Raw genomic sequence first — 19,843 nt, 5'->3', positions numbered from 1 at the left:
TTTAACACACATAAGTCATTTTGTTTTTGTTCAGGGAATTGAGTTTTTTTATGTTTAAATGCTTAAAAAAATGCCCAGTGGGGCCTTTGTATCTACAAAATGTCTAATTTTAAGAAGGCTTTCAGGCATCCAAATGGCAGAAAAAATAGTGCTAATATTAAATCAGAAACTGCTGGAAAAACTCAGCAGGTCTGACAAGGTCTGTGCAGAGACAAACCAAGTTAGCATTTTCAGTTCAAGGTGATACTTCTTCAGAACTGAGAGTCATATCGGACTCGAAATACTTACTCAGTCTCGTTCTCCACAGATGTGCCAGACCTTCCTATCGGAAAGATGTTGTGAAACTTGAAAGGGTCCAAAAAAGATGTACAAGGATGTTGCCAGGATTGGAGGATTTGAGTGATAGGGAGAGGCTGAACAGGCTGGGGCTGTTTTCCCTGGAGCGTCAGAGGCTGAGGGGTGACCTTATAGAGGTTTACAAAATTATGAGGGGCATGGATAGGATAAATAGACAGTCTTTTCCCTGGGGTCGGGGAGTCCAGAACTAGAGAGCATAGGTTTAGTGTGAAAGGGGAAAGATATAAAAGAAACCGAAGGGGCAACGTTTTCACACAGAGCTGCCAGAGGATGTGGTGGAGACTGGTACAATTGCAACATTTGAGCAACATAAGAGGCATTTGGATGGGTAGATGAATAGGAAGGGTTTGGAGGGATATGGGCCACGTGCTGGCAGGTGGGACTAGATTGGGTTGGGAAATCTGGTCGGCATGGACGGGTTGGACTGAAGGGTCTGTTTCCATGCTGTACATCTCTGTGACTCTATGACCTGTTGAGATACCCTAGTCCTTTCTGTTCTGATTTCACATTTCCTATGTCTGTATTATTTGGCTTTTATTTGAGTAACTGGCGCTGAGCTGCTTTGAGATGGTCTTGTGACACAATTAGCAGCATCTTTGCCTCTAAGCCAGAAGCTTCAAGTTCAAGCCCTGCCCCTTGGATTGATGACTCAGGAAGGTGCGTTCATAATATGGTCAGACTGGCGCAGTGTCTGCCTGCAAATCCTTCCACTATGTATCAATGGCAGGTGGGAAGAATGGGAGAGATTCCAGGTCAGCAATGTTCTGGAAAGAGATTGGAGACACTCCCACCACTATCTATAGCTCCAGACTTCAACATGCATGTAAATGTGTGTGATGCTGTTGCTATTTGAACTCCCTAACTGAATTGGAACACACCACCACCAAGTTATCTCAATTAACTTGCCTGGGGATTCTGGGCAGGTCTGTCACCTTGCACATTTTTTTTTAAGGCAGGTGATTGCAAATACACAATTTTGACAGACTATTGCTTAAAACTGAATTACTCTGTCTTTGGTTTAGATGATTCCAACCAAATTGCGGATAGGTAAAGCAGCATAACTCTATCCCCTGTATATATTTGTAATTATTTGAATTTATACTGGAATGATTTGTCCTGTGTGATACTTATTTGGGGGTCTGAGTTGAAACCAGAGTGCTGGAAAAGCACAGCAGGTCAGGCAGCATCCGAGGAGCAGGGAAATCGATATTTTGGGCATAAGCCCTTCATCAGGAATTGACATTTCAGACATAAGCCCTTCATCAGAAAATTTCCTGATGAAGCAGTTCTGCCTGAAATGGATGCTGCCTGACCTGCTGTGCTTTTTCAGCACTCCACTCTCGACTCTGATGTCCAGTATCTGCAGTCCTCACTTTCTCCTTATTTGGGGGTCTGGCCATGTATCCTGTGTGAGCAGGGTGGTTAATCTGCATACATATTAACTGATAATTTCTTGGAGCCTTAGTCTGTGGAAACAAAATCTAAGGTTAAATTGATATAATCTCCCATCTTATTCATTATTTTTCCTTGGTAATTTTGGGTAGACTAAACTGCAAATGTGGATAGACTAAATTGGCTAATTTATCTTTGCGTTTTTTATTTGCTGTGATTTGTTTTGTTGCTTTGTGTCAATTGATGAGATTAGCATACAAGATTCATGAGTTACTCACCAAGTGCTGTCAGAGTGGATTAGTCAATAGTAGCCATTCGCACGTGGCCTTCAGAGCACGTACATTTCGTATTGAGTAGCTTCCTACAGCATTAGCTTTGCAATAAAACTGTTGCAGAAAAGGCCTTAAAGAAATGTCAATAAGAAAGCTGTAACCCAATGGATGTGAAGTTAGAAGAAGATTGTCTTTGATTACGTTGTGTTCTTCCTTAATTTGGTAGGAGATTTTCCTCTTCATGACTAAACAGTTGTTTTCATTACATTGGATCACCAGATGCATTGACTTGAGATCCATCTTATACCTACAACTGGCTGATAATGATCATGATCTTTGATGTGCGATGATTTAATGTGTCCAGTTGACAATGGCAGAGATATGGATAAAAACAAATTACTGCGGATGCTGGAATCTAAGCTTTGACGAAGGGTCAGTTAGACTCGAAACGTCAGCTCTTTTCTCCCCTTACAGATGCTGCCAGACCTGCTGAGATTTTCCAGCATTTTCCAGGGTGAGAATGGGGTGGAGGGTAAGGGGAAGCCACCCTTCTTCAGAGAAACCGGCAGAGGAGGGGATCACGTTGGGATCCTGAACCAACATCCACTTCAAACCCAGTTCTAAGGGCCTGGAATATTTCTGTGTGTTTATTCCATTTTAGTTGTTGGTACAAACTTAAGTTAATTGAACAATTTCATTCCTTATTGAAGTGGCATCGAAACATTTAAAAGTTATGTTGTGATGAACTACCTTGCATCCCCAAAAATTATGAACACTATTTTTGTCTCAATAAGCAGTGAGCCTTGTCTGCTCCTGTTGTAATTGCTTCTGAAGCCTTTCTTTTCTGCTGTAATTCGTCTCTGGCCGGACTCTTGCTTCTCTCCGATAATGTTTCCAACCCGTGGAGCCCAATGGCCAACTTCTGCTCCTATATTATTTCTTGATATCACCCCAAACTTTTCATTCCTCCGATTCCAGCTACTTAAATATCCCCAGTTTACATATCTCTGCCCAAAGAGAGAAAATGCTGGAAAATCTCAGCCGGTCTGGCAGCATCTGTAAGGAGAGAAAAAAGCTGACGTTTCGAGTCTAACTGACCCTTTGTCAAAGCTTAGATTCCAGCATCTGCAGTAATTTGCTTTTATCCATATCTCTGCCATTGTCAGCTGGACACATTAAATCATCGCACAGAAAAGATCATTGTCAGCCAGTTGTAGGTATAAGATGGATCTCAGGTCAATGCATCTTGTGATCCAATGTAATGAAAACAACTATTCACAGTAAAGCAGTCACATTGTGCATGAGATAGAGAAATTATATGGGTGGCATGATGGCTCAGTGATTAGCACTGCTGCTTCACAGCACCAGGGGCCCAGGTTTAATCCCAGCTTTGGGTGATTGTCTGTGTGGAGTTTGCACATTGTCTCCATGATTGTGTGGGTTTCCTCTGGGTGCTCCGGCTTCCTTCCACAGTCCAAAGATGTGCTGGTTAGGTGAATTGCCCATAGTGTGCAGGGATGTGTAGGTTGGGGTGCATGTGTCTGAGTGGGTTACTTTTTGAAAAGTCAGAGTGGACTTGTTGGGCCAAATGGCCTGTTTCCACTCTGTAAAGGATTCTGTGACCATACTTCTGCAGGTCACATAATGGTTTTCCTTTTATCCTTTCACAGGATATTAACGCCATTGGCAAGAGAAGCATTTGTTTCCCAACCCTAATTGTCCTTGTGAAAGTGGTTAGGGAGCTTCCTTCTTGAACCGCTACAGTCCATGTGGTGAAGGTACACCCATAGTGCTGTTCAAGGTGGGAGGGGGGTTCCAGTATTTTGATCCACTGACAGGTGAAGTCATTTCTAGTGCTTACAATGAAGCTGGATGATCTGTCTGGTTTCATTCTTCCTTAACCTTTCTGCAGCAGTTTATTGGTTTCAATCGTTTCGCAGATCTTGGGGTCTGCAATTATACCCAGCCCAGGAAAGGATGACAGATGTCCTTTCCTAAAGGTCAGGTGTGTTTTTCCAATAATTTTGTAATTTAATGGTCATCATAAATGAAACTACAAGGGGTCCCCAATTTAGAAATTTCTGACTTACCAAACTTGTAGTATGGACACGGATGCAATTTTAAAGACCCAATAAGTGAACATTTCCCATACCTATAGATATCCCCTTTATATTGTCCTGTGTTGTGTTCAAGGTGTATACAAATTGACTTGTGAACAGACTACAGAACAGAATCTTATCACAACCCAGGAACAGATTATAGTTTTTTTTTCCCCTCTGATTTATGAATGAACTTCACCAGACGGTATGGTGAGGTTAGGTCCTGTTTCTCAATTAGACCAGATGTCTGGATTACCCCAGTCCAGTAACATTTTCACTACACCACTATCCCCACATGTACTATCTGTCCTTCCTCTGCAGTTTTCTGCTTAAAGGTAGGTCCAATCAACAATGAAAAAATCTCTACAACTGATGGGACAAGGAGGCCGATCCCACATCCACCCACTGGAAGGTGGTTGAAACCCCATTGGCTCAAATTTGATCACACCAACCAGTCAACCAACTAAACCAAATTGGCTCCGAGTTGCCTCGGCAACCTTCACTTTTACAGGAATGTTGTAGTCTGGAGCTATAGGGGTGATGGCAGAGACTCCAGTTTCTATCCATTACCTGGTTGCTAAGGAACCTCTCCTGTGTTTCCAATCTACCGTTGACACATGCTCAAAGGATTTACATGTTGATCATCAGCCTATTTAGCCTGTGTGATGCACATATCTTCCTTGGTTGTCAAGTCCTGGAGTTCCATCCAGAACTCCTGACTCAGAAACAAGGGCATTATCCACTACACCACAATGTCTCTGCTCCCCATTATTTGAGATAAACATTTGAAAAGAGCAGCATAAGGAGCAATTAAGATCCTCAGATAGCACCTACCCAAACCCGCAACCACTTCTATCTAGAAGGACAAGGGCAGCAGAAACATGGGAACACCATCACCTGCAAGTTCCCCTCCAAGCCACTTACTATCCTGACTTGGAAACATATCACTGTTCTTTTAGTGTCACTGGGTCAAAATCCTGGAATTCCTTCCCTATGATACTGTGGATCCATGTGCAGCGCATGGACAGCAGTGGTTCGAGATGGTAGCTCACCACCACCTTCTCAAGGGCAACTAGGGATAATAATAAATGTGAGCCCAGTCGGTGACAGCCATATCCCCATGAGTGCATTTTAAAAAATTCAAGAAGATAATGATCTCCTTACAACTGAATCTCAATTCTCCCCCTCCAAATATTGGGAGTTTTGTTAGACTTGTAGTATTCTAGATGCAGTAGATTGAAGATTATTTATATACAGATCAGGCATAAATCTATCAAATTAATAATTAATGTCTCAGTCTACATTTAGTAGACAAATGCTTTTATAATAATCAAGTGTCCTCAATAAATCTTCCCAGAGCCAGTCCTTAGTGAATTTCACCATTGAATCCAGCAGAATGAGCAATTAAAAAACCTAATATGATTCCCACACTATAAAAAGTACAAGAAATATGTGTTAATTGCTTTATGCTTGTGGAATGCAATTATTTCTGGTCTCCATGTTCTAATAAGTGGTGCTATTATGCAGTTACATAATGTATGCTTTTTTCATATTTGCACTATATTAGTCACAAAAGTCCTGAATGATTCAATTTAGGGACAACAGAGGCTAAATTGGATAGCCACTGAAAAGATGCATTGGCATTGAGTTATAATATTAACCTGGGTGCTTTTATTGTTGCCATTCATTTGAAAGATCTCTGCATTCAACAGTAGCCTGATGTTCATTGTTTTATCACTGGGCCAAGACAATGAGTGATCAGCATTGATTAAAGCTAACCTGAATAAATGAGCATTTAACCACTGCTTAAATGTGGTTTGTCATCTCAGAGCAAGGTGTGTTTCAGATAGACCAGAAGATGAGAGTTGTGATTGAAGAGAATATAAAATGTGGAAAGTCAGGGACATATCAAAAGGGAAAAGAAATTACACTGGAATCCTTGGTGAAGAAGGTAAGGAGATCGAGAGGATCTCCTATCAGACAGTCAGATGGCAGAGAGTCAGGCAGGTAAGGTTAAAGCCCAAAGAACTGGATTTGGTGTTACAAGATGTGAATGCCCTCACAAAAGTGATCAGTATCAGTGAATGCCACTTTAAATGTTATATCCTAGCAACTGCAATGCAAGCCTCAGCTAAATCACATCGCTCATCATTTATCTACCAATGATCTCTATTAATTAGCAATCATTCCCAACAATCATATTCCTCACCCTCACCCTCACAACTGCAAGACATATATCCTGCACCTTGCAAAACTCCCAGCTTAATCACAGCTGAAAGGCAGACTTTACAAAACCAACTCACAAATTTCCTTCTCTCTTAGACAACAGGCTACACAGTTATCAGGAGCAGGGGCTAACTGGAACATGGTAAGCTGGCTGACATTGCATAAACTCGAAAAGGGACTCAGTGCTGTCCATTGTTGGGACAGTAATTGTTGAGGACAAGGTGAATGGTCGGATGAAATCAGTGTTGATGGCAGTGTTCTCATATGGAACGCTCCTTCTCACTTCCCATTTGTCCCAGAGTATTTACTTCTGAAGAAGTGTGGATGGAATAACGAGGCACCTCCTGCTTTCGCCTTGATCCCATTACCACCTCTCCCATTCCTGCATTTTCCTTCCAGTTCTTTAGGAAAGATAGGAAAATATGAAAAAGTGTGCAGAAAATATTCATGAGAATGGTTTAAAAGAGGAATATTATTATGTAGATGGATTGAAGCATTGTGTTTGGAGAAGGGAAGGGAAGATAGAGAAGATAATTGTTGGAAGTATTCAAAATCAAGAGGGATCTGGGATGGAGTAAATAGGGTGAAACTGTGTCCTCCTGATGTAAGGATTGAAAATGAGAGGAGGCACTGATTAAGATAATTGACAAAAGAAATAATAAGTTGAGGAAACACTTTGTCATGCAGCATGTAGTTAGGATTTGGGATGCACTGTTGACAAATATGGGGGAGGCAGGTTCAGTCCAGGTACTTAAGAGTTATTTAGATTCTTATCTAAAAAGGAAGAAGGTCAGAACTATGTAGAGAAGCCAGGAGAATGAGTGCACTTCTCATTCAGAGAGTTAGTACATTCACTAATGATGTTTGGGGTTTACGATATGTTAATCTGCATAACATACACCACATAGAGTCAGGTATCTGATTTTTGTTTCCACATTCACAAAGCCATATAGAGATTGTTTTAATCCATTCATTGGATGTGGATGTCACTGGCTGGACCAGCACTTATTGCCCATCTCTAGCTGCCCTTGAGAAGGTGGTGCTGAGCTGCCTTCCTGAACTGCTGCAGTCCACCTGCTGTGGGTTCACCCACAATGCCCTTAGGAAAGGAGTTCCAGGATTTTGACACAGTGACAGTGAAGGAGCAGTGATATATTTCCAAGTCAGGATGGTAAGTGGCTTGGAGGGGAATTCGATGGTGACAGTGTTCTCATGTGTCTGCTACCCTTGTCCTTCTAGGTAGAAGTGGTCGTAAGTTTGGAAGGTGCTTGCTAAGGATCTTTGGTGAATTTCTACAATGCATTTGTAGATAGTATACACTGCTACTACTGAGTGTCAGTGGTGGAGGGAGTGGATACTTGTGGATGTGTTGCCAATCAAGCGTGCTGTTTGGTGCTGGATGGTGTCAAGCGACTTGAATGTTGTTGGGGCAGTACTAATCCAGGCAAAAGTTTTCCTTCACACTCCTGACTTGTGCCTTGTAGATGGTGCACAGACTTTGGGAAATCAGAAGGCGTGTTACTTGCTGCAGTATTCCTAGCCTCTGCCCTGCTCTTCCACTGTGTTTATGTGGCAAATCCAGTTGTGTTTCTGGTCAATGGTAACCCCAAGGATGTTGACAGTGGGGGGATTCAGTAATGGTAGCATCATTGAATGTCACGGGACAGTGGTTTGTTTTTTATTGGTGATGGTCATTGCCTGGCATCTGTGTGCCTCAAGTGTTCCTTGCCACTTGCCAGCCCAAGCCTGAATATTGTCTAGATCCTGTTGTATTTGAACATGGACTGCTTCAGTAGCTGATGAGTTGTGAATGGTGCTGAACAATGTGTAATCATCAGCGAATATCCCCACTTCTAACCTTATGATAGAGGGAAAGTCATTGATGAAGCAGATTAAGATTATTGGGCCGAGAACACTACTCTGAGGAACTCCGGCAGAGATGTCGTGGAGCTGAGACGTCTGACCTCTGACAACCACACCATCTTTCAATGTGCCAGGTATGACTCCAGCCAGATTATATATACACATATGATCTGAGTTCTGTGCTAATGATGTTAATGTAAATTACACACCCATCCACAGACAACTGATTACATTGACTCTGTTACAATGAAGGAATAGCCGCAGGCAAGCTCATGTACCTTTTACCAAAAAGTCACATGTTGTATAACTGTCTTGAAGGTACAGGCTTGTCTGGACTGGAGCTTAGATGAGACAATATGGGCTGAATGGCCTCCTTTCCTTTAGTTTGACCATTCTATGATTCCAGTGACCAATTTCAAATACCTCATTTGGAAGATCTTCATCTGTTTCATGTACCTGTCCCTTCCTTTTTAGGAGTGCCATCTCTCTCCATCTGAATGATGGCCCATCTCATTCACACTGCGAAAGTGGAGGCTTTATTCTCTAGACTTCCATCAATGATGATGACTACAATTGACAACTTAATGCTAATAATCTAAGAGTACCTTCTAAAGCATGTTATCAGGGCACAATTCCTGTATTACTCAAAATACAATTTATTTTGTATGTTGGAACTGCTGAGTGACATCGTTACTGTTGCTCAGGAGTTACACTTGTTGATATTGTCATATAAATGTTTGCTGCACTTGGTATTGTGCAGGCGGCCACTCTTTCAGTTGATCTGGTAAGCTGTATATTTTAAATGAGTTGACATGACCACCAAAAGAATGGAAGTGTTAAACATGACTATGTTAACGTTGTACAACATTGATGCATTAATACTTAATTGCTAGGTTGATTCACTTCTTCACTTCTTCAGCAAAGGACACAGGACTTAAACAGTGCAATAAGAAAATGTTAAAGATTGCCTATCATGTCTGGAGTATGGGTTAGAAAGCATAGAAACTTTATTCTGGGAATAAAGTCTCTGTTGTCTGCATGAATAATGTGTCTAGACTAATTCCATCTGATTCCTTGTGGATAATATCCCTACAGTCTAAAGCAACTATTATTGCATACTGAATTACTGCTGAATTATATTGCTTCAGTCAATGATTGGAGTGAAAAATAGAAAATGACAGTGCAGCAGTAGGCATAGTGTACATGTTGGGGTTTAGGTGCAATGCTAAAATACAGCAGAGGGAATTCACCTGCATAGAGTCATAGAGATGTACAGCATGGAAACAGAACCTTCAGTCTAACCCGTCCATACCGACCAGATGTCCCAACCCAATCTATTCCCACCTGCCAGCACTCGGCCCATATCCCTCCAAACCCTTCCTATTCATATACCCATCCAAATGCCTCTTAAATGTTGCAATTGTACCAGCCTCCACCACATCCTCTGGCAGCTCATTCCATGCACATATCAACCTTTGTGTGAAAATGTTGCCCCTTAGGTCTCTTTTATATCTTTCCCCTTCCACTCTAAATCTATGTCCTCTAGTTCTGGACTCCCTGACCCCAGGGAAAAGACTTTGTCTATTTATCCTACCAATGCCCCTCATAATTTTATAATCCTCTATAAGGTCACCCCCTCAGCCTCCGACGCTCCAGGGAAAACAGCCCTAGCATGTTCAGCCTCTTCCTATAGCTCAAATCCTCCAACCCTGGCAACATTCTTGTAAATCTTTTTTGAACCCTTTCAAGTTTCACAACATCTTTCCAATAGGAAGGAGACCAGAATTGCATGCAATATTCCAACAGTGGCCTAATCATTGTCCTGTACAGCCGCAACATGACCTCCCAATGCCTGTACTCAATACTCTGACCAATAAAGGAAAGCATACCAAACGCCTTCTTCACTATTCTATCTATCTGCGACTCCACTTTCAAGGAGCTATGAACCTGCACTGCAAGGTCTCTTTGTTCAGCAACACTCTCTAGGGCCTTACCATTAAGTGTATAAGTCCTGCTAAGATTTGCTTTCCCAAAATGCAGCACCTCGCATTTATCTGAATTAAGCTCCATCTGCCACATCTCAGCCCATTGGCCCATCTGGTCAAGATCCTGTTGTAATCTGAGGTAATCTTCTTAGCTGTCCACTACACCTCCAATTTTGGTGTCATCTGCAAACTTTCTAACTGTACCTCTTATGCTCACATCCAAATAATTTATGTAAATGACAAAAACAAAGGGAGTTCTCTAACCTTTACTATACATGACCTGGAAAGGTTTAGTGTTAACACTGGGAACTAAATTAGGGAAATGCTCACAGCCTTCACCTTCATTAAAATAAAATCCAAACCAGTGATTTGAATCTTCATCTCAGCAATAGAACTGAGCTTCAAGTTAGATCCTATCAAATTATAGAATTTTCTTTCTTAGAGGTTTAAACTAATTTTCTGCTCTATTGGTGGTAATAGATGTCAGGGTAAAGTTTCCTCAGCTCTCTTGCCAAAAGACCATGGTTCACGTTGGCTGTTGGCAAGCCAATGAACATCAGCCTCCACCAATCTTGCTCCTGCATGACATCTGCATACACTTTGAAGCAGATTGTGCAGGAAAATAAGCTAGAGAAATAGCCAAGATCACCTTCCCCCTTAAACCCCCATCAACATGGAACCTCTTCTTTTCCTAGACTTTCTCAAAGCAATTGTAACACAGTTTTTCTTCAACTGGAGTCAATTGATGCAAGGCTAAATGATTGATGGCCATCATTTTCTGGTGGCGTGGTGGCTCAGTGGTTAGCACTGCTGCCTTACAGCGACAGGGACCCGGGTTCAATTACTGCCTCGGGTAACAATCTATGTGGCATTTTTACATTGTCTGCGTGGGTTTCCTCCCACAGTCCAAAGATGTGCAGATCAGGTGAATTGGCTATGCTAAATTGCCCATAGTGTTAGGTGCATTAGTCAGGAGAGTACATATAGGGTAGGGGAATGGGTTTGGGTGGGGTACTGTTCAGAGGGTCAGTGTGGACTTGTTGGGCTGAAGGGCCTGTTTCCATTGTGTAGGGAATCTAAATCTTCAACAACTCACTACCAAACTATTCGACACATCTATTAATTGAACTAGGGGACCAATTTGCTCAATTGGCTTGATTGCTAGCCTCAAAATGATGCCAACAATATATTTTCAATTAGTGGTGTTGAAACCTATCTCCTTATCCTGCCTCTGAGAGTGGAAGACAATGTCAAATTACAAAATCCACCAGGTGAATAGCTCAAGATGAAGTGTCAGCAGATAATAAGTAAAGGACCTGCTCTTGGGCAGAGAACACACACATTTCATCATTCAACAAGAAGAAGGTTATTGCTGAACCATCAACTCAGATTATTATGATCGTTAAAAGTTTCATTTAATTTTTCAATTGTTATACAGGAGACATTAAATTATAATGTAGCTTGACAGATACACTACTGTGTGTAGTAACGGCTGTTTGTTACTTTACCATGCAATCATTGTCAGATAGGGTGAAGTTCAGAAAACCAACAAAGGCATGTTGAGGACTTTACAAGTTTTCCAGTCAATACCATGTTATCATTACCTCATAAATGTCTGAGGAAAACCAGTAATACTTTTGTATCACACTATTATGCTTCAATGTTTGTTCCTGAAGGGCTTTAATCCTGTACTGGCAGATGATCAGCTGTGTCAGCACAAATGTGACTTCTGTTGTGAAATCCAATCAGCCACTCACCAGAACAGACTGCAGAGCTTTAAAACATGTGATTTATATCGATTGGTTATTTTTAGCACACAGCACACAGCATGCAGCTATCCATCAGATGAACATCTGCTGGTCAGTGAGAAATAAGCAAGGAATATTCCCTACTTCTATCCATTCATTTACCAAGTTCTTTCAGGATTGATGGAAAATGAATGGTTACAAATGGATTACTAAGACATGGTGTGGCGCTGGAGTTAAACACATGCAATGCACAGAAGTTCCAACACATCCATCCTTCCTTCCACTCGCATCAAACCTACGAATGTTTTTACTCAAAACCTTTTATGACAGAAATGAGCTTTTCTACAGTGGACGACTGTTGCTTGATACTTCAAAACGTAGAGGAACTGTTGAGAGTTTTCCCCTGATCCAGACAATATAATGAATGGCACCACCACCAGCCATTGCAATCTTGATTAAAGAATTCAACTCTTCAAGTTACAAGTTGTGAGGGTTAACGCACTTTGCCTTAAGCCCTTAGTTGTTCTGCTGGAAATCTCATGGCTGAACATATTTCATTCACGCATCCCAATGAGACAATTCTGCACAGTCAGTTTGGTCTTGCCCATAACAGAAGACTGCTTTCCTGTGACCACGGTACCTCTTTCTGGTCAAGCATGGGCTCATTCAGCACGATTCACATTGCTGGCAAAATGGCACATGATGGGAATGGGCACACTCCATGATGCCTTCTGATGCCAGTTTGTTTGCCATTCCACCTCCTTGCCCACACCAAGAGCCCTGGAGAATTCTAGCTGGGAAGTGATGGTTATGGTTCAACTGGTTTCTTCTGAAGGTAATGAATTTTGGGCCATTCTGGGTGTCCAAAGTGTAATTTGATGTATTACTGCCAGCAGTGACATCCCTGCAGTAAACCTAAATGATGAACTTTAGTTACAGTATCCCATGAATCTTGAAATTAAAATGCAGACTTGTAATGAAGACGAGCTATAAGCATCTGAATCAATTGTGGTCAAAATGTGTGGCAGAACAGGTACAAGAGGCTGAATGACATACTTTTCCCAGGACACCATGCAGCTCTTTATGACTGAATTGCATTGCCTTTTATAAGAAGCACACATTAGTTATCGTTTTTTTTTAGTTGAACAATCATTTTTACACACTTTGTGGTACTGAATCTAAATACCACAAAAAATGAGGGCATGTTCATAGAATCAGAAAATGTATGATAGAAAGAGGCCATTTGGCCTTTTGCGTTGCACTGACCCTCTGAAGAGCATCCCACTCAGACATACCACATCCCTGTAACCCCTGCATTTCCCGTGGCTAATCCACCCACTCTGCACATTACAGAGCAATTTAATCTGGCCAATCTACGAACCTGCACATCTCTGGACTGTGGGAGGAAACCCATGCAGACACAGGAAGAGTGTGCAGATTCCACACAGACACTCACGCAAGGCTGGAATTGAATCTGGATCCCAGGCACTATAACCACTGAGCCACCATGCCACCTGTCTGCGTTGATCTTGCACTCATAAGGACAAATGCAAGAATGTCAAACTTGAAAGGATTAGAACAATTTTCACAACAGGGGAAAGGGTACTCCTTCATTGGTTGGCAATTTGACTCCAGCTGGCCAAAATGTCGCCACAGAGGAATCACCAGAGATTTCTAGACTCCCCAATCTCCTTCGCTGAAAATGTGTTGCTGGAAAAGCACAGCAGGTCAGGCAGCTTCCAAGGAAAAGGAGAATCGATGTTTTGGGCATAAGCCCTTCTTCAGGAAGGCTGGAATTGAATCTGGCTTATGCCCGAAACGTCGATTCTCCCGTTCCTTGGATGCTGCCTGACCTGCTGCACTTTTCCAGCAACACGTTTTCAGCTCTGATCTCCAGCATCTGCAGTCCTCACTTTCTCCCCAATCTCCGTGGCCATTCGAGAAATTCACAAGACTTGAACATATTTCTCTTGCTTGTTGTGGGCAGCACCGTGGCTCAGTGGTTAGCACTGTTGCCTCACAGCGCTAGAAACCTGGGTTCAGTTCCCGCCTCAGGCAACTGTCTATGTGGAGTTTGCACGTTCTCCCTGTGTCTGCGTGGGTTTCCTCTGGGTGCTCCGGTTTCCTCGCACAGTCCAAAAATGTGCAGATTAGGTGAATTGGCCACGCTAAATTGCCCGTAATGTTAGGTGAAGGGGTAAATGTAGGGGAATGGGTGTGTTGTGCTTAGGCAGGTCGGTGTGGACTTGTTGGGCCGAAGGGCCTATTTCCACACGGTAGTAATCTAATCTAAGAATGAATCCCTGGGGCTGAACGAGTGTCACAACCATCAAGTACAATCAGCAATGTTATGAGCTCAACTGATTATCTTAAATTATTTCAAAATTTTAAAGTGTTCATTGCTAATGAAAATACCAAAATGTGTATCAAAGGGGGAGCGACGGCCTAGTGGTATTATCACCAGATTATTATCCAGAGACCAGGATTTTTCTGGGGACCTGGGTTTGGATCCTACCACAATAGATGGTGGAGTTCGTAATTCAGTTTAAAAGAAAATCTGGAACTAAGAGTCTAATGAGCATGAGTCCATTGTTGATTGTTGGAAAAACCCATTCACTACTGTCTTTTAGGGAAGAAAAATACTATCCTTACCTGGTCTGGCCTACGTGTGACTCCAGGCCCACAGCGATATGGATGACTCTCATCTGCTCTCTGGGCAATTAGATATGGGAATAAATGCTGATCTAGCCAGTGATGCCCTCATCCCATGAATGAATGCAGTCTGTTTCATTTCTACATCCAGTTTTGGTGTGAGAACCAAACACCTTGATGTCTATACATTCAAAGAACCTGCCTGTAAAATAGAAATTTGAAAGTGATGAAAGCAATATCCTTGAAAATTACTCTCATTGAAATATAAACCTCTAACCCTCTCAAACCTTTGTTACGTTTCTGTCATCTAAAAGTTTAATTTAAATTCTGCAAAACTATACAAACTGAATACAAACCATGTGTCTTAATAAAACACTGCAATGATTTATATGGACTGAATGTTTTGAGCTACATTTAAAATGTAATAAAACTCATCCTTATTCATTGAACATAAAACCGAGTAAAAAAATTGGTGTCAACATTGTTTTGTTACTTCAGTGGAGTCTAATGGAGACAAAGTCTTACCAAGGTGACTTTTTGCCTTTCTTTAAAAAAAATGGAACTTGCAGTTCCAAGACTGCAGTTACTATCTGGACAATTATCTCTCCACCCCGGAAGCTCCCTAACTTCATTCTTGATGAAAGGCTTTTGCCCGAAATGTCAATTTTCCTGCTCCTCGGATGCTGCCTGACCTGCTGTGCTTTTCCAACACCACTCTAATCTAGACTCTGATCTTCAGCATCTGTAGTCCTCACTTTTGCCAAATGATTTGTCAGCTTTTTATGTTAATTAAAACTTCAATGGTAAAAATAAAACTTATCTTGAGATATATCTTCAATATTTTTATGATTTAAATGAAATAGCATTATGTCTGTAATCTGAGACATGTTGCTGTTATATTTCATATTTGCTTTTTTCCATATATAGTACATTTTGAGTAACTTAGTACATACCACATAGATTTTTCTTTTCCTTTGAACTAAAGGAGAAAAGGCTTGCTAATAAACCATAGAAAATCCTTGTAATGATAATCGTGACCTCAGTGTCAATGCATAATATATAATATTTCTGGAAAAAAACTTTTATTCACTGTGTTGAATTGATGATCTTCAATTTTACAACATCCCTGATGTGGAATTGATAAAAAAAAAGATGTTGAGCTTATGTTGCTGTTTAATTTTTCCGTGCTAATGGCCTCCTTGGAGCATTACCTCCCACATCCGAGGAAGCAGGTAGGTGACCTGCTAGCAAGCTGCGAGATGTTGTGCAAGAGCATCCCGTGGTGAGCTCTCTCTTTAGGCAACCATCTGGTCTCCCCTTGACATCTTCCTGTTGTGGCACATCTGAGATTCAAAGCCCAGTGGTGAGGAGGAGTCAATCCCTTCTAGTCCTTGATGTGTTTCATCCAGAGCACTGCACTGATGCACAAAGCTGAGAATGATCACTGTTGGAAATCAGCCTGAGGAGTTCAGTGTAAGTCTATCTGACATCTGTGTTATAATCTTTCTTTGCTTTGTCTCTCCTGTCAATATTATTTTAGTATTGATCAAAGCAATTGTTTATAGTCTGTACATTTCTCCTAAATCTGTCACAATTGCTGATGCACAGTTTGCTCTACTTTCCATGCTCGGAGTATTGTAAGGTGTGATGGACTTTGCAGATGACACTAAGATTAGTGGAGTAGCAGATAGTGAAGGGGACTGTCAGAGAATACAGCAGAATATAGATAGACTGGAGAGCTGGGTGGAGAAAAGGCAGATGGAATTCAATTCGGGCAAATGTGAGGGGATGCATTTTGGAAGATCCAATTTAAGAGGGAACTATACAGTAAATGGAAAAGCCCTGGGGAAAATTGATGTACAGACAGATCTAGGTGTTCAGGTCCATTGTAACCTGAAGTTGACAACGTAGGTCACTAGAGTGCTTAAGAAGACATTTGGCATGCTTTCCTGCATTGGACAGAGTATTGAGTACAAAAGCTGCCAGGTTATGTTACAGTTGTATAAGACTTTGGTTCGGCCACATTTAGACTACAGTTCTGGTCACCACATTACCAAAGGATGTGGTTACTTTGGAGAGGGTGCAGAGGAGGCTCACCAGGATGTTGCCTTTAATGGAGGGTGCTAGCTATGAAGAGAGGTTGAGTAGATTATGATTATTTTCATTAAGGGAGGACCTCATTAAGGTCTACAAAATCATGAGAGGTATGGACAGAGTGGATAGCAAGAAGCTTTTTCCCAGAGTTGGGGACTCAATTACTAGGGGTCATGTGTTCAGTGACAGGGGAAATATTTAAGGGGGATATGCGTGAGATGTTCTTTACACAGAGGGTGGTGGGTGCCTGGAACACGTTGCCAGTGGAGGTGATGGGGCGGATAAGATAGCATCATTTACGAGGTATCTAGACAGTTACAGAGATGGGCAGGGAGCAAAAGGATACAGAGCCTTAGAAAATAGGCGACAGGTTTAGATAGAGGATCTGGATCGGTGCAGGCTTGGACGGCTGCTGGGCCTGTTCCTGTGCTGTAATTTTCTTTGTTCTTTGTTCTTTTCTCCTAAGGCAATTTGAGCATTGTCTGTCATAATCTGATGAACCTGTGAGGGCAGCAGTACGTAAGCTAGACTCCAGGGTCTGCTGGGAGTGCATTAACATCTGGAGAGTTTGAATGTGAGTGCCAGAAAATGAGCCCAGGGCCAAATCATGGTCTACTGCTGTTTCATGATGTGAGTCTATTAGATTAATTCTGTACTTTTCTAAAAAGGTCATTCATCTCAGCTATCTGCAAAAATAATGCAGAGAAAGAAAAACAATATCCCAAGCCTTGCTGCTGCAAATTCCTATGAACCTGTTTAATGTTGGGGAGTGACTTGTCATCCTCAAATTCCAGAAGAGAGGCTTGATTTTAAAGCCGTGATTAGTCACACAATGACTGCATTAAAATGGGGTTCTTAACATTGAATTTTCTAAATGTTTAACAGTCTGCTTATCTCACAGTGACAGTTCAGAAGACCAACTGCTGATGCAGCCCTCATGGCACTTTTGCTGGACTGTTCATCCAGAGACCCAGTTAATGCTCTGGAAATCTGGGCTCAAATTTTGCCATGGCCGATGGTGGAATTTGAATTCAATAATTTAAAAAATCCAGAATTGAGAGTCTAATGATGACCATGAGTCCACTGACAATTATCAGCAAAACCCCATCTGGTTCACCAATGTCCTTCAGGGAAGGAAACTCCCATCCTCACCTGGTCTGGCCGACATGTGACTCCTGACCCACAGCAACGTGGCTGATTCTTAACTGTCCTCTTGGCAATTAGGGATGGGCAATAAACGCTGCCCTAGCCAGTGATGCCCTCATCCTGTGAATGAATTACAAAAATGACTTGTCCAGTTGTAAATCTTGATTGATGGTTTATTCTAACGATTCCAGTACTTTGGTTGCAATGCCAGACATGAAGTTTGTACACCACTGGAGCCAGTAAACTGCTCAACTTGGGAGATAACCATTTTTAACTGAGGGCAGTTCTGAGGAAGGGTCACTCAACCCGAAACTTTCGCTCCAGTTTCCCTCTCCAGATGCTGCCGGAACGGCTGAGCTTTTGAGCAATTTCTGTTTTTGTTTAACTGAGGGCAGTTTATCTTAAAAAAGGAACACATTTACATGATAACTTTCACCACCTTAGGAATTCACACAAAAATATGAATATAAATAAGCTGACTTTCTATTGATTCAGAGGTATATATTAAGATCATCCTGGCCTTCTTCAAGATAGTGCCATGGGTTTTTCACACCGACCTGGGAGGATAGATGGGGTGTCAGGATAATCTTTCAACTAAAAGACTGCGCTTCCGACAATGCAGCGCTCCTTCTGCAAGTGTTTATAATCTCGTACAGGGTGAGCTTTTTAATAGCCACTTCAAATTGAGGCAGATCATAGATAATCCCTCTCCTCAGGTCAGTTTGGGAATTCTGGCAATATTTTGCTTAATGCTTGTGCATTAGATGCAGAGACTGTTGAATAAACAAGAAAAATGGAATGAAACACATTTTCATCAATAAATATAGCAACAGATTCAAAACAGCTGGATCAGGGCCAAACACTTACATCTTCCAAGGAGGTCAACTACCACGAGGCGACACAATGGCTCAGTGGTTAGCGCTGCTGCCTCACAGCACCAGGGACCTTGGTTTGATTCCAGTCTCGGGTGACTGTCTGCATGGGATTCCTCTCACATCCAAGGCTATGCAGGTTAGGTGGATTGGCCATGCTAAATTGCCCATAGTGTCCAGGGATATGTAGACTAGCTGGATTAGCTATGGGACGTATAGGGTTATGGGGATAGAGTAGGGCAGTGAGTCTCGATGGGATGCTCTTCGGAGGGTTGATGTGAACCCGATGGGCCGAATGGCCTGCTTCCACACTGTAGGGAATCTGTGATTCTATCACATTCCACAGTTTATGAGACGCATGACAAAAAGTCAGGTTTAAACTTCAAAATATTTACACAGGGTATTAATTGTTGCTGTGACTATGATTAATGTTGAGGAGTGCCTGCATTGCTGAACAGTAAGACTGATAACCCTGTCTGATGTCAGCTTGTAATGTGTGACTCAGAACTCAGAAGTGGACTCTGCAAATGTCCAGATTCATCCACACAAGCAAAATCTTGGAATTAAATTTCAGTTCCTTAACTCCAGGTCAGATTGAAGGAGTACACTTTGAAATGTTTCTGCGATAGTGACAGTGCTCCAGGAACAGCTGAACAGCTAAAAACACTCAAAGAGCAAAAGGTGTAGAGTAGATGTTGCATGTAGCCTAAAGGGTTCATGTGATCCAATAAATGCAATGACTTACAGCACCATTGGAAAGTAATATAAGATCACGTGTTTATAGGATATTGTTCGTTCCAGCAACCTCATGGTAGGGATGACATTTTTACCATTATAAAGTGAGACTTCACTATACTTAAATAATAAAGTTGAGTTTGACTCATTTGCAACATTTACCTACCTTTCTCCTGGATACAACCCCAGTATCCTGAGAAAGTCACTTTGACCTTTGATAACGGTGTGCATTGGATGATATTGACCGAGCCATTCTTTTGGTGAACTCCTCGATTGTTTCTTTGAAATTATGGAATATAGCACAGGGAGAGGTGGTTAATGAGGGCCTGAGTGCACATCAGATATTTCACACTAATCGCATAGATCAAAATTACCAAACTGCTGTCCTGTTTGTGCAGTTAT

The 19,843-nt window shown here is 41.8% G+C and overlaps 1 protein-coding gene across 2 annotated transcripts in view; it reads left to right on the top strand.

Annotated features, from left to right (window-relative positions):
- Positions 1 to 19,843, top strand: part of LOC140467191 (synaptotagmin-6-like) — a 294,594-nt gene that overhangs the window by 11,832 nt on the left and 262,919 nt on the right. The window lies entirely within an intron of this gene.

Source organism: Chiloscyllium punctatum, chromosome 45 (genome assembly GCF_047496795.1).
Source record: "Chiloscyllium punctatum isolate Juve2018m chromosome 45, sChiPun1.3, whole genome shotgun sequence".
In the NCBI taxonomy this organism is placed as follows: domain Eukaryota; kingdom Metazoa; phylum Chordata; class Chondrichthyes; order Orectolobiformes; family Hemiscylliidae; genus Chiloscyllium; species Chiloscyllium punctatum.
This window is presented reverse-complemented; position numbering and strand designations above follow the sequence as displayed.